A 13,795-nucleotide genomic window follows, 5' to 3' on the forward strand; every position below is an offset into this window, starting at 1 on the left:
GGCTTATACCCAAAGGAATGCAACACAGGTTACTCCAAAGGCACCTGAACATCCATGTTTATTGCAGCACTGTTCACAATGACCAAGTTATGGAAATAACCAAGATGCCTCACTTCTGATGAATGGGTCAAGAAAATGTGGTATTTATACACAATGGGATTTTACTCAGCCATGAAGAAAAATGAAATCTTATCATTTGTAAGTAAATGAATGGATTGGAGAACAGCATTCTGAGCGAGGTTAGCCAGGCTCAGAAGACCAAAAATTGTATGTTCTTCCTCATATGTGGTCTTTAGATCTAGGGCAAATGCAGCAATGTTGTAAGACTTGGGTTAGTTGGGGTACATGACAAGGGGAGAACATATACAGGAGGTATGGGGTTAGAGAGAAAACCTAAAACATAAAAGCATTTGATGTCCCCACTGCAGAGGTATTAATACAGGAACCTTAAAGTGACAGAGGTCAACACGAGAAGGGATCATGAACCAGTGTGAAGATCAGTTAAAGGTGAATCAACCTGGGTTGTAACACATTTGTACATGAAAGCAATGTTAGGAATCTCTTGCTTATCTCAACTAGCAATAATGCTATGTCTTTCTTATTATTGCTTATTTTTGCTCTTCAAAAGAACTGGAGAAATGCGCAGAACAGGTCTGCCTGGAAGCAGGCAGAAGAGGGAGATGGTGGAGGTAGATGTCGGGGGGGGGGCGGAGAAATGACCCAAACAATGTTTAAAAAATCCAAGGAATCATTAGGGAGTACTCTGAAAATCTTTTTGCAAATAAACTGGAACATCGAGAAGAAATGGATAACATTCTAGATACATATGCCCATCCAAAATTGGACCAAGATGGCACAAATCACCTAAATAGATCTATAAGAAGCAGTGAAATTGAAGCAGCAACAAAGAATCTCCCAAAAAAGAAAATTACAGGAAACAATGGATTCTCTGGTGAATTCTACCAGACCATTAAAAAAGAACTAATACAAACACCCCTTAAACTTTTCCATGAACTAGGAAGGGAAGAATGCTGCCAAACTCATTCTATGAAGCCAGTATTACACTTGTCCCAACACTAGAAATGGACACAGGTCAATTTTGTTAATGAACTTAAATGCAAAAATCCTCAATAAAATATTGGCCAACCAAATTCAACAACACATCATACAGATTATACCCCTTGACCAAGTTGGTTTCATTCCAGGGATACAGGGATGGTTCAACATATGCAAATCATTAAATGTAGTACAGCATACTAGCAGAAGCAAAGACAAAATAATCACATGATCATCTCAATAGATGCAGAAAAAGCCTTTGACAAAATTCAACATCCTTTCATGGTAAAAGTTCTGATGAAACTACGAATAGAAGGAATGCACCCCAACATAATGAAGGCTATCTATGGAAAGCTTATAGCCAACATCATACTAAAACTGAAAACACTTCCACTCTCTCCACTCTTATACAACAGTCTTGGAGTTCCAAGCAGAGCAATAAGACAGGAAGAAGAAATAAAAGGAATTCAAACTGGAAAGGAAGAAGTCAAACTATCTCTATTTGCAGATGACATGATCTTATATATAAAAGATCCACAAAACCCCACTAAAAACTCTCCTAGACATCATAAACACCTTCAGCAAAGTAGCAGGATACAAAATCAATGTAGAAAAATCAGTAACATTTCTATACAGAAGCAATGAACAGATTGAGAAAGAATATAGTAAAACAATTCCATTCACAGTAACCTCAAAAGAAACACTTGGGAATAAACTTAACAAAGAAGTGAAAGACTTATAAAATGAAACTATAAATGATCAAAGAAGGAAATCAAAGAAGACTACAGAAGATGGAAAGATTTCCCATGCTCATATATTGGCAGAATCAATATTATGAAAATGGCTGTATTACCAAGAGCAATCTACATGATCAGTGTAAACCACACTAAAATCCCAATGATACTCATCTCAGAGATTGAAGAATAAGCCCAAAAGTTCATTTGGAAGAACAAAAGACCACAAATAGCCAAGGCAATACTGAGCAAGAAGAATAATGCAGGTGATATTACAATACCAGAATTCACAATATACTGCAGAGCCAAAGCAATAAAAACAGCATAGGACTGACACTAAAACAAGCAAGAAGACCAGTGGAACAGACTAGAAGACTCAGGTATGAATACACACAGCTACACCCACGTGATTTTTGACAAAGGCACTCAAAATATACAATGGAGTAAAGACAACCTCTTCAGTAAATGTTGCTGGGAAACTGGATATCTACATGTGGAAAACAGAAACTAGATCTATGTCTTTCACACTGTACTAGTACCAACTCAAAGTTGATTGAGGAACTAAACATAAGACCTGAAATCTTGAAACTAGTACAGGAAAGAGCAGGGCATATACTGGAACTAATAGGAACAAGCAGTCACTTACCAAACAGATTTCAAAAGGCTCAGCAACTAAGAGAGTGGATTGACAAATGGGACTACATGAAATTAAGATCTTCTGCATAACAAAAGGAATGGTCATCAGATTCAAGAAGCAGACCTCAGAGTGGGAGAAATTCTGCCAGCTCTGCATCAGACAAGAGATTAATAACCAGAATATATGGGGAGCTCAAAAAACTAGTTCCCCAAAAGTCAATGACCCAATGAAAAAATGGGTAAATTAATTGAACAGACCCATTTTAGAGGTAGAAGTCCAAATGGATGAAAAATGCTGAACATACCTGGCCATAAATGAAATGCAAACCAAAACCATATTAAGATTGTACCTCACTCCTGTAAGAACGGCTATCTTCAAGAACACAAACAACAACAAATGTTGGCAAGGGTGTGGGAAAAAGGAACCCTCATACACTGATGGTGGGAATGTAAATTAGTGCAACCACTATGGAAAACAGTATGGAGACTCAAAAAACCTAAAACACAGAGCTGCTATATGATTCAGCAATACCACTCCTAAGGATATACCTATAGGTATCTAAGTCAAGTTATGATAAGGTACCTTCATACCCATGTTTATTGTAGCACTATTCACAATAGCTAAGCTATGAAAACGGCAAGATGCCCCACTACTGATGAATGAATTAAGAAAATGTGATATTTATATACAATGAATTTTACTCAGCCATAGAGATAAAATTTTGTCATATGCAGGTAAATGGATGGAAGTGGAGAACATCATCTTATGTGAAGTTAGTCATGCTCAGAAAACCAAAGGTCACATGTTTTCTCTCATATGTGGAGTACAGAACCAATACAAATGCAAGCAATACTATGAAAAACTGGTTATGCTAATGGAAGGTCACAGACGAGAGAGGGAGGGTAAAAGAAAGAATTTAAGAAGGTGAATATGGTTGATGTACTTTCTATACAAAAATAAATATAGAACTTTTAAACCTGTTGAAATCAGCATAAGAAGGACACTAAGGTAAAAAGGAAAAAAATAGAGGGGATGAACCAGTTCAGGTTATAATACATATATACATGGAATGTCACAATGAGACAGAAATATTAAATTTTTTTTTTACAAAAACAGATAACATGTCATGCATGGGGGAAGGGTATGTGTGGGAGGGGAGAGAATATAAGGAAAGTAGATTTGAGGGTGAATATGGTGGAAATATTCTGTATACATGTATGTAAATGGAAAAATGAGACCTGTTGAAACTATTCCAGGAATGGGGGAGGGGGAAAGAGAATGATGGAGGGAGGTGAATTCAACTATGTTATATTGTAAGAAATTTTGTAAATGTCACAATATATCCCCAGTACAACAATTATAAAAATATAGTATATATTTATATACATATATATAAATATATATACATATATATAAATATATATACAAAAGAACACTTACCTACAGTTGGTTGGGATGCAAATTAGTGCAACCACAAAGGAAAGAAGTTTGAAGGTGTCTCAAAAATCTAAAATAGAACCACTATATGACCCAGTGATACTACTCCTAGGCATATACACATAAACACGAAGGAATGTGCTCCAGGAGATATCAGAGCCACTTGCACACTTGCACACCCATGTTTATTGCAGCACTGTTCACGATAGCCAAGCTTTGGAAATAGCCAAGATGCCCAGCAACTGATAAATGGATTAAGAAAATGTGTTGTATAATTGAGTATTATTCAGCTATAACGAAAAACAAAATTATGTTATTTGCAAAAACATGTATGAAACTTGAGATCTTCTTGTTAAGCAGAGTAAGCCAGGCTCAGAAGGACAAAGTTTGCATGTTTCTTCTCATATGTGGAAACTAGACCTATAAGATAAATGTACACACAAATACTATATGAGCTTATATATATGTATCATTAAGTATTTATATACGTATATTTATATGTATATATAAGCCTATATTTGTATATACAAATATATGTATTTGTGTGTATATATATATATATATATATATATATATATATATATATATAAAGAGAGAAAGAGAACCAAATTGTGTTAGTGGGCTGTCTGAGGGGACTATAGGAATGGAGGGGGCTGTGGGAAAGAAAGAGAATGAAAGACAGTGATAACATAATATTAAAACACAATGCATCTGTGTATGATGATATTATAATACAATGCACTGTAAGCTGTTGAATAATATGGTAGCAGAGAAATAGAGAAAGAGTAAGTAATAGAGGGGATTAACCTGATGAAAGCACCATTTATACATGTCTGAAATACCAATGCAAAACCCCCTTGAGCAATCAACATACACTTAAAAACATGAAGACAGGGAGGTGAAAAAGGTCCTGTCCAGGGTAGTTACCAGTGTGTGTGGGTAAATGGAGAAGATGAAGGAGGACAAAAATGTCAGATATATTTTGTACTTGTATATGAATATAGAACAATGAAACATGTTGAAATAGTTCTAAGAAAGAGAGGAAGAATGTTGGAGAATGATGGAGAGGTGAATGTAATTAAGACATATTGTATGTACATATATAAATGTAATAATAAATCCCTCTGTACAACTATTATATGGTAATAAATTAAAAATGATAACCCTCAGAATATTGGGAACTGAATCCAAAGAATCAGGGGCTGGATTCAAGTGCCATCCATGAAGAAAAGGAGATGCCTAGTACATCTCCTGAGGAGAGAGGAAATGTAGAGGTTACATCAAGGGTAGAGACTTCCAAAGGAAAAACTTTTAAAGTTATCTGAAGTGTGTTTAAATTACTTTGTTTTCATGTGGTAAAAGCTTAGGCCTATCCTGCTTTTAAATAAACCATTCCCTTCCAACTATGATCATATTCCTCTACAATGATTTCAGTCTTTGGACTCAAGCTTTGAAGCTATTGCCATCACAATACAATGATTTCTTTGTGTCATCAGTTTAATAGTCCAAGCACATGCTATGCTGACAATAAACTTTTTAGTAGACCTTAATAGATCATTAAGCATGTATTATTATGGAAAAATAGGGATAATAGGGAACATGGGAGGATTTGTAAACCATGGCCGTATGAATAACTCGTATGATTTAAGCCAATGTATTCTTTCTCAAAATACCATTTTTATCCAGACCACATTCACTGTTGCTTTTGCTAGAAGTATATAAATAACTTATTAAACTTATGTCTATGCTACAAAATTTACACACTTTGGGGATAAGGGATATATAATGAAAGGGTAAATGTATTGATGACATTTGTTAGCACTAGACATTTGTTTGCTAACTAAGGTTAGCAAATGACCACATTTTATAGGGTAATAGGGAAAGCTACTCAATCACTAGAGAGTTAAAAGGTTCAGTTAATACAGCCACCAGCAGAAATCACTGTAAAAATTAGTACTGAATGTGACTGCATGTGACTTAATTACTTGTGTGTGTGTGTATATATGTGTGTGTAATAGTTTGAACACACAAGGAGCATCTACAAAAATTATCTCACTGAATAAATGCAAGTTAGTGGCTTTTGTCTTTCTTCACTACTTGTATAATAAACATACAGTCGTGAACCTTGTGAGTTTTCCTTCAGCCTGGACTGAGGTTATAAGTTCAATTTCCTCTTAAAGCACTGTTCCTCAGGTTCCCAAATTTGCTGGTCTTCATCACCACACCACCTCATATAATTTGTCCTATCATCGATGCAGCATTTTTCAAGTTTAACTACTTGCTTGTTGAAGATGTCTATCTCTGATGAAATCAATATTTGGATATGTTTGTTATATTATTCTAATACTCATGTAAATAGCCATTGAAATTAAAAAGAGAGATGCTCATGTGATGGACACTATTTCTTTTGTGTATACTTTTATTTTGTGTTTTCTTAATAATTATGCACTATTTATCTGTATTTATTAAAGATAAGCCATGAAGGAATACAAAAAATATAGTTAATGGACATGGATAAAAAACATATTTTCTTTATATATAAGTACATAGAAATATATGTCGAAGATTTATGAGATGTCCAATATGTCAAGAAAGAAATGTAGTAACAATGCTACCTTTTTAAAAAAAATCAGTCTTATATTGAATATGTGATCCTACACAACTTTCAGACAATAAAGTATGTGTTGTTTCCATTTCTGATTTAGAATAGGAGGTGTACTGACATTTTTTCAACAAAGATACAATTTCAAAGCTTAGATTATTCATAAAGAAAAATGACATTGTTCTCTTACATTCCATTGGTTTATTAGACTGATATCTCCTAACTTGATAAATCAAATGATAAAAGACCACAAGAAAGATATATGTGACATAAGGAATTGTCCAGGCTCTTTTCATTAGCTAAATTATTTTGGTTAGAAAAGCTGAATAGATTCCATAAGTTCATTGTGTTTCAAAAACCTATAAAGATACCAGGAAAAAATTTATGTGCATAGATTAAAGACAGTCCTAAACTTTACAGTAGTGATATTTTAATATATAAGCAGAGGGAACTTATGGACTGTTTAAGATAACCAAACAGAAATGCTGAAATCACCCAATATATTACAGGATTTTTTTCTCTAGGGTAACAGTTTATAGAAGATATACTAAAAAAGAATAATAGTACCAATTGTAGTTAAAGTGTATAAGCATAGATTTAAAAAGGCTATTGCATTGTATATTATAAGGTATATAATGTTATATTTCAAATTTGTAAGTTTTCAATACAAAAATGATATTGATTAATTAAATTTAAAAATTATTTAAATTATATGTATTTCTTATCTCATTCTGTGAAGATTAGAGGCTGTGTTAATCATACTGTTTTACAGTCTGAGAAACAACTGAAGAAGAGGAAAGATTTAATTTGGCTCATGATTTCAGATGTTCAATAGTTTCATTGCCTTCATCGGTGTGGTAAGGAAGGACATCATGGAGGAAGAGATGGCAGAGGAAAGAGTTGCTTACCTCAGGGAAGCCAGGAAGGACGTTGGGGAGGAGGGAAAGACAGAGAAAAGAAAAAAGAAAAAGGAGAAGGAGGAGGGGGGAAGCAGGAAGGAAGAAAGAAAGAAGAAGGAGGAGGAGGACAAAGAAGAGAAGGAGAAGGAGAAGAAGAAAGAGAAGTAGTCAAGGACAAGGTAGATTTTTCAGACCATGCATGCAGTGACCTATTTCCCCAAGGTAAGCCCTACGTCCTAAAGTTTACACCACCTCTCAGAATAGTGCCACCAGTTGTGTACCAAGTCTTTAACACGTGAGTCTATAGGGGACCTTTGATATTCACAACATAACAGAGATAGCTTAATACCTTTCAAGCAGATACAAAAATACAGAAAAATAGCAAATATCTTCTATAAGACAAATTATAAAGAAAAAGAAAGAAAAATAAAAGATGTAAAATTATGTCAGCAAATAGTAGAAAAGGTGGCCCCTACAATATTTCCACACACAAACAATAACCTCATATTCATCCATAGGCACAAGTGCCTCTGTGAGAGCTTTGGGATTCAGGTGGAGGCTATGAATCCTGAGGTTGATCAAGACCTGGAAAGGTCACTTTGAGAAGATGCTGGAAAGACTAGTGACACATGGACAGCGATCTTTACCTCATCCAGAAATGGACCTGTCCCTATGAGCAGTAAACCCTACTTTAAGAAACATCTGATAAGGAGTGCATAAGGAACAATGCTAACTTTTGCCTGAATGAGAAGCCTACTGACTTCAGTCTCAGTTATGCAACCCTAAAATTGTCCTAAAATTTTGCTTCTGTGCCTCTCAGTTGTGGTCAAAGATCAGTCTTATATTATATGTACAGGGACCCAGAAGGAGGTAAGCCCATCTGAGTTTCCTAAATAATAACAGAAATGAGCCTAAAACCTAGTTCCAGTGCTTTTCAAATGCAGTCTGAGAGCAGTCCTAACTACACAGTGACCCAGAAAGACATAAGACCAAATGGGCCTCTGCAGTTAGGCCTGCTGACTATGGATTCACACATTTCTTGAAATGACCATGTAAATTGGTTCTAGCCCCAGCTGAGAGCAATCCCACCCACCTTGTGACTCACCCATCTATAATCCCAAAGGCAAACCATTAGAACTTGTTTAGAAGTGGAACCTGAAACATATGAATGACTTAGTTCTAGATCATCCACAACATGGTCTGAGACCAGTAATACCAGCAACAGTTGTGTGTGTGTGTGTGCATGTGAGTGTGTGTGTGTGTTGACAGGACCTTGTAGCATTCAAGCATAAATGTATTAAATGTTTCAAGTAATCAGTTACCCAAGACAACCCTCCCCTGCACCCAGAGGAAGGAATAGTATTTCTGTGTATCTTATGATAGACTCACTATCTGTGAAATTGGAAGAAAGCACTTATTCCAGCACCAAGCCTGTCAGTCAAGGTACTAAAAGCAGTCAGGAGCAGACAGGCTGTACACATGCTGGAACCAACTGACAGTCGTCCTGGCAGGTGCCCATTCCACGGTGGATATAACAGTGTCTGAACCAGTTGCAACTCCACTGCACTGAAATACCAGAGGAAATTAATAAAGTTCCATTAACTGACCTTAAAGAAATGGTGATCTACAAATTGCCTGAAAATAATTCAAAATGATCATTTTAAGATTATCACCCCAAGTTGTTACCAATGATTCCACTTAACATGTCTCTCAGATATTTACAATGTTTTTCTCATTGCAAATTCCTCTGATTCTTTCAAACTCATTGCCCAAAGAAACATTTCTTTGAAAGAGTGAACTATGACTTCATATTCACCTCCTTTTTGTCCTTGATGGAAGAGTAAAAGAAAAGCCAGAACACATAGGTTTATTTAGATAAAAAGTATAAGCAACCTTATTAGCATTATTTCTTCATAAAGTAACTAGAGATATTAAAATAAGTGGAAATATTATAATATTTTATTTCAGATGTCACTGGAAAAAAAGCTATTTCCTTCCCTTCAGAATATGCAATATAGTACCAGATAACATATTGAAAAGTACACTGCTCTTACCTCAACTATTTGAGAATATACTTGAAACAATTATTTTGAATTATACTATTTAGATTCATTAAGATATTATTTAGCAATAAACAGTAAATAGCGCCTTGTCCTTGAAGAAATACTAAAGGAATGACTTGATGGTGAAATGAAAGGATGATAAGAAACAAAACAAAAACATTATAAAAGCCTAGAGCCCAAAGTAAAGGTACATATACAGAGCCCACTACTACTATGACAGTGAGTAAATCACTTTTAACTCTACCATAAACAAAACACAAATGCATTAAGAATAACTACAGCTATAATAATTTTGAGACATATACAATATAAAGAGATGTAAAGTGTGGAATGAATAGCATAAAATGTGGAAGGGGAGAAGAAAAATATGATGTGGAGTTTTTTATGTAATTCAATTTAAGTTAATAACTTAAAATAAAATATGATTAGAAGATATAATAACCATGCATACACAAAAATCCCTAGTAGATATAACAATTACAGAAAGGAATAAAGCATATCTGTATATCTACACAACAATTCAACAAATGAAAAAGGAAGACTGAAAAATTGGGAGAAAGAAACTACAAAACAGCTAGGACATAATTTTTAAAGGGTGTAATAAGTACTTGCCTACTGCAAATAATTTTAAATGTAAATATATTAAATTATCCAAATAAAAGACACAAAGTGGTTGAATGGATTATAAACAAGAAGTGATAATGTGCCTTACAAAATCACTTTTTTTCCTTATTTTGTGGCACTGAGGATAAAATCCAGGACCTTACACCTGCTAGCAAGCATCCTACCATGCATCCTGTCCAGAAATGCACTTTAGCATTAAGAACACACCTACTGAAAATGAAAAGATTGAAAATTTCAATAGGATTGTTAGCCAAGTCAGAAGAGGTAACTATATTTATATAAGACAAAATAAAATTTTAGTCAAAATATGATGCAAAGCAAAAAGGTCATTATATGGTGATGAAGGGGTCAGTTCCTCAAAAGAATATAAAGATTAACACATATGTTCCCCTAGAAAGAACACCTAAATAAAACAATGCCATCAATAATAATAGTAGGCTGTTTTATCCCACAGTCTACAATGGATAGACCAAATGCAACTAATGGACTTGTATAGAACATTCCATTCAGCAGAAGCAAAATACATATTCTTTTCAAGCTCATATGAGACATTCTCCAATTTGTTGAGTAGCAAAACAAGTCTTAAGAAATCTAAAAGGATTGAAGTCATCTCAATTATCTTTTCTGACTACAATAGTAGATAAACCGAATTCAGTATCAGGAGAGATTTTGGAAAAATCCACAAACATATTAAAATTAAACAATATGGTCCTCAACAACCAATGGATGAAGGAAGACAAGGAACTTCAGAAAGTATCTTTAGGCAAACAGAGATGAAACATAAAGAAAAACCTAGGGGGAAGCTGAAAATGCAGTGCTAAGAGGAAAGTTTATACCAATAAATGTCTTTACTACAAATAAAGATTTCAAATAAACAACTTCATACCTCACACTCTAAAAAGTAGAAAAACAAGAACAAATTAAGACAAAAATTAGTGGTGGGGAAAAACTAGAGCAGAAAGGAAATAAGGTCAAGGAAGACAATAAAGAAGATCAATGAAATTGGGTTGGTTTTCTCAGAGAAACCACACTGAAAAACCTCTAAACAGACATCAAGCAAAAAGAGAAAGGAGTTTAACAAATAAAATTATCAATTAAAAAGTAGACATCACAACCATAGAAAATACAAAGGATCATAATAGACTACTATGAACAATTTTATGACAATAAGTTGGATAATCTAAAAGTGGATAAATTCCTAGGGACATACAACATCCCATGATTAAATCATGAAGAAATGGAAAATTTGAACAGAACAGCATCAAGTAAAGAGATTGAATCAGTAATCAAAAGCTGCTAACAATGAAAATCCCAGAACCAGATGGTTTCACTGAGTGAATTATACCAAGTTTTTAAAGAATTAATGCCAATTCTTCACTGACACATCCAAAAATAGAAGTACTTGCAAACTCATTTATGAAGTCACACTTACTCTCATACTAAGTCACAGACATAATGTACAAAAGCAAAAATTTCAGGCCTATACTACTGATGAACATAGATACAAACATAACAAAATGCTAGCAAACCTTTCAAACAGCACATTGAGGTGATTTTACATTATGATCAACTGGGGTTTATCGATAGCTACAAAAATCATCCAACATGAGAATCAACAATCATTATCCTTTTGTGAAATGTAAAATCAAAACTAAAAACATTTAAACATTAGTAAAGAAGGAATATAACTCAACATAATAAAGGCCATATTTCAAAGTCCACAGCTAACACCATATCCAACTATCAAAACCTGAAATCTATTCTTCTAAAGTGGGCACAAAACAAGGTTATCTACTCTCACCTTTTCTAGTAAATACAGTACTAAAAGTTCTAGCCAGTACAATTTGTCAAGAGAAAAAAAATAAAAACATACAAATTTAAAAAGAAGAGATGGGAAATTGTCTGTTTGGAGGTGACATGATCTTAGGAATAGAAAATCCTGAGGGTTTTCAAATCAAAATACTGTTAGGACTTATAAATAAACTTAGCAAACATACAGAATAAAAAATTAAAATATAAACTTCAGATGCCTTTCTAAAATTGAACTAAAATGAACTATTAGAACAATAAATTAGCAAGACTTAACCACTTACAATGTCATGAACAAGAATAAAATACTTGGGAATAAATTTATCCAAGAAATGAAATAATTACACTGAAATCTATTAAGACCTTAATGAAACAAACTGTAGAAAACACAAATAAATGGAAGCTATCCCATGTTCATGGATTAAAAGAATATCTTTATTATATACACACTACCCAAAGCAATGTAAGATTCAACACAAATCCCTATCTAAATTCCAATGGCATTTTTCATAAATCAAAAGGTAAAATTGTAATATTTCATACATAACTAAAAAAAATAAAAACAAAAAATTATCCAAAGTAATTGCATTGGTCATTTTTGTCATGCTCAGGAAAACACATGAGGTAGCTAACTTTATAAAGAAAAAAAGATTTATTTAGTTCAGTTTTTGAAATTTCAGGGTATGACATACATATACTCAGTGCTGGTGAGGGCTGACATGGCAGAGGGATTTGTGTGTAGAAGAGCTTACATTGTCAACATATGAAGTAAGAGAGGGAGAAAGAGAGCGAGATTGAGAGATAAAGAGACTCAGTTCCCACAATCTCTTTTAAAGGTACTTTCCCAAAGACCTGAACTGTCTTCCCACTAGGCCACATCTCTCAAAGGTTCTACCATTTTCCCAAAGCACTCCCCAAATCAGCTTTTAATCACAATGGACTCTGAATAGCACTCAGATAATGTAATGGTGACAATCTTGAGCAAAAAGAACAGAGCTGGGAGCATCATGTCCTCAATCCAAAGTACATTACCAATCTATAGTAACTGAAACAGTGTAGTGTTGCCATAAGCACAAACACATAGATTAATGGAAGAGAATAGGGAGCCCAGTTATAAACTTATTCCTATATAATCAACAAATCTGTGACAAAGATGCCAAGAATACACAATGAGGAAGGAAAATACTTTCCAATAAATGTTGGGGAAGCTATATATGCACATGCAAAAAACCCTTGTTTAATACCTTACACAAAAATTAATTTGAAATCAATTCAAAATCTGCAACTGTAAAACTCATAGGGGAAAAAATAAAAAAGCTTAAGGAAAAAAACTCTTTGTCATTAGTCTCAGCAATTACCCTAAATGTATAGTCCACAAAAGCAAAAATAAAAAGTATGATTACTTCAAACCAAAAAGCTTCTGCTTAGCAAAGAAAACAATCAACAATCAGCAAAATGGAAAGGTAATCAATGCAATTAAAGATAATATTTGCATACCATATATGTGATGAGATTAGCACCCAAAATACATGAGGGACTCATATGTACATAACCCAATAGACAAAATAACAAAAACACTAAAAAATCCTAAATAATCATATTTTAATTAGCAAAGGGTCTGAACAGATATTATCCCCAAACACAAAATTTGCTAAAACATTATGAAAAGTATCTGCTGTCACTAATCATCAGAGAAACAGAAATCAATACCATAATGAGATATCACTTCCAACTTGTTAGGATAATCATAAAAAAGGCAAGAGGTGACAAGTATTGGCAAGGGAATGGAGAAAATGAGACCCTTGAAGGCTGTTAATGGAATTATAAATTGGTGGAAAACAATATGGAGATTAACAATAAAACCTTTGTGTGTGCATCCAAAGGGCATGAAATAGTTATGTAGAAAAATTATCTATACCTCCTTGTTTGTTGGG

Source organism: Castor canadensis, chromosome 9, assembly GCF_047511655.1.
Source record: "Castor canadensis chromosome 9, mCasCan1.hap1v2, whole genome shotgun sequence".
NCBI lineage: Eukaryota > Metazoa > Chordata > Mammalia > Rodentia > Castoridae > Castor > Castor canadensis.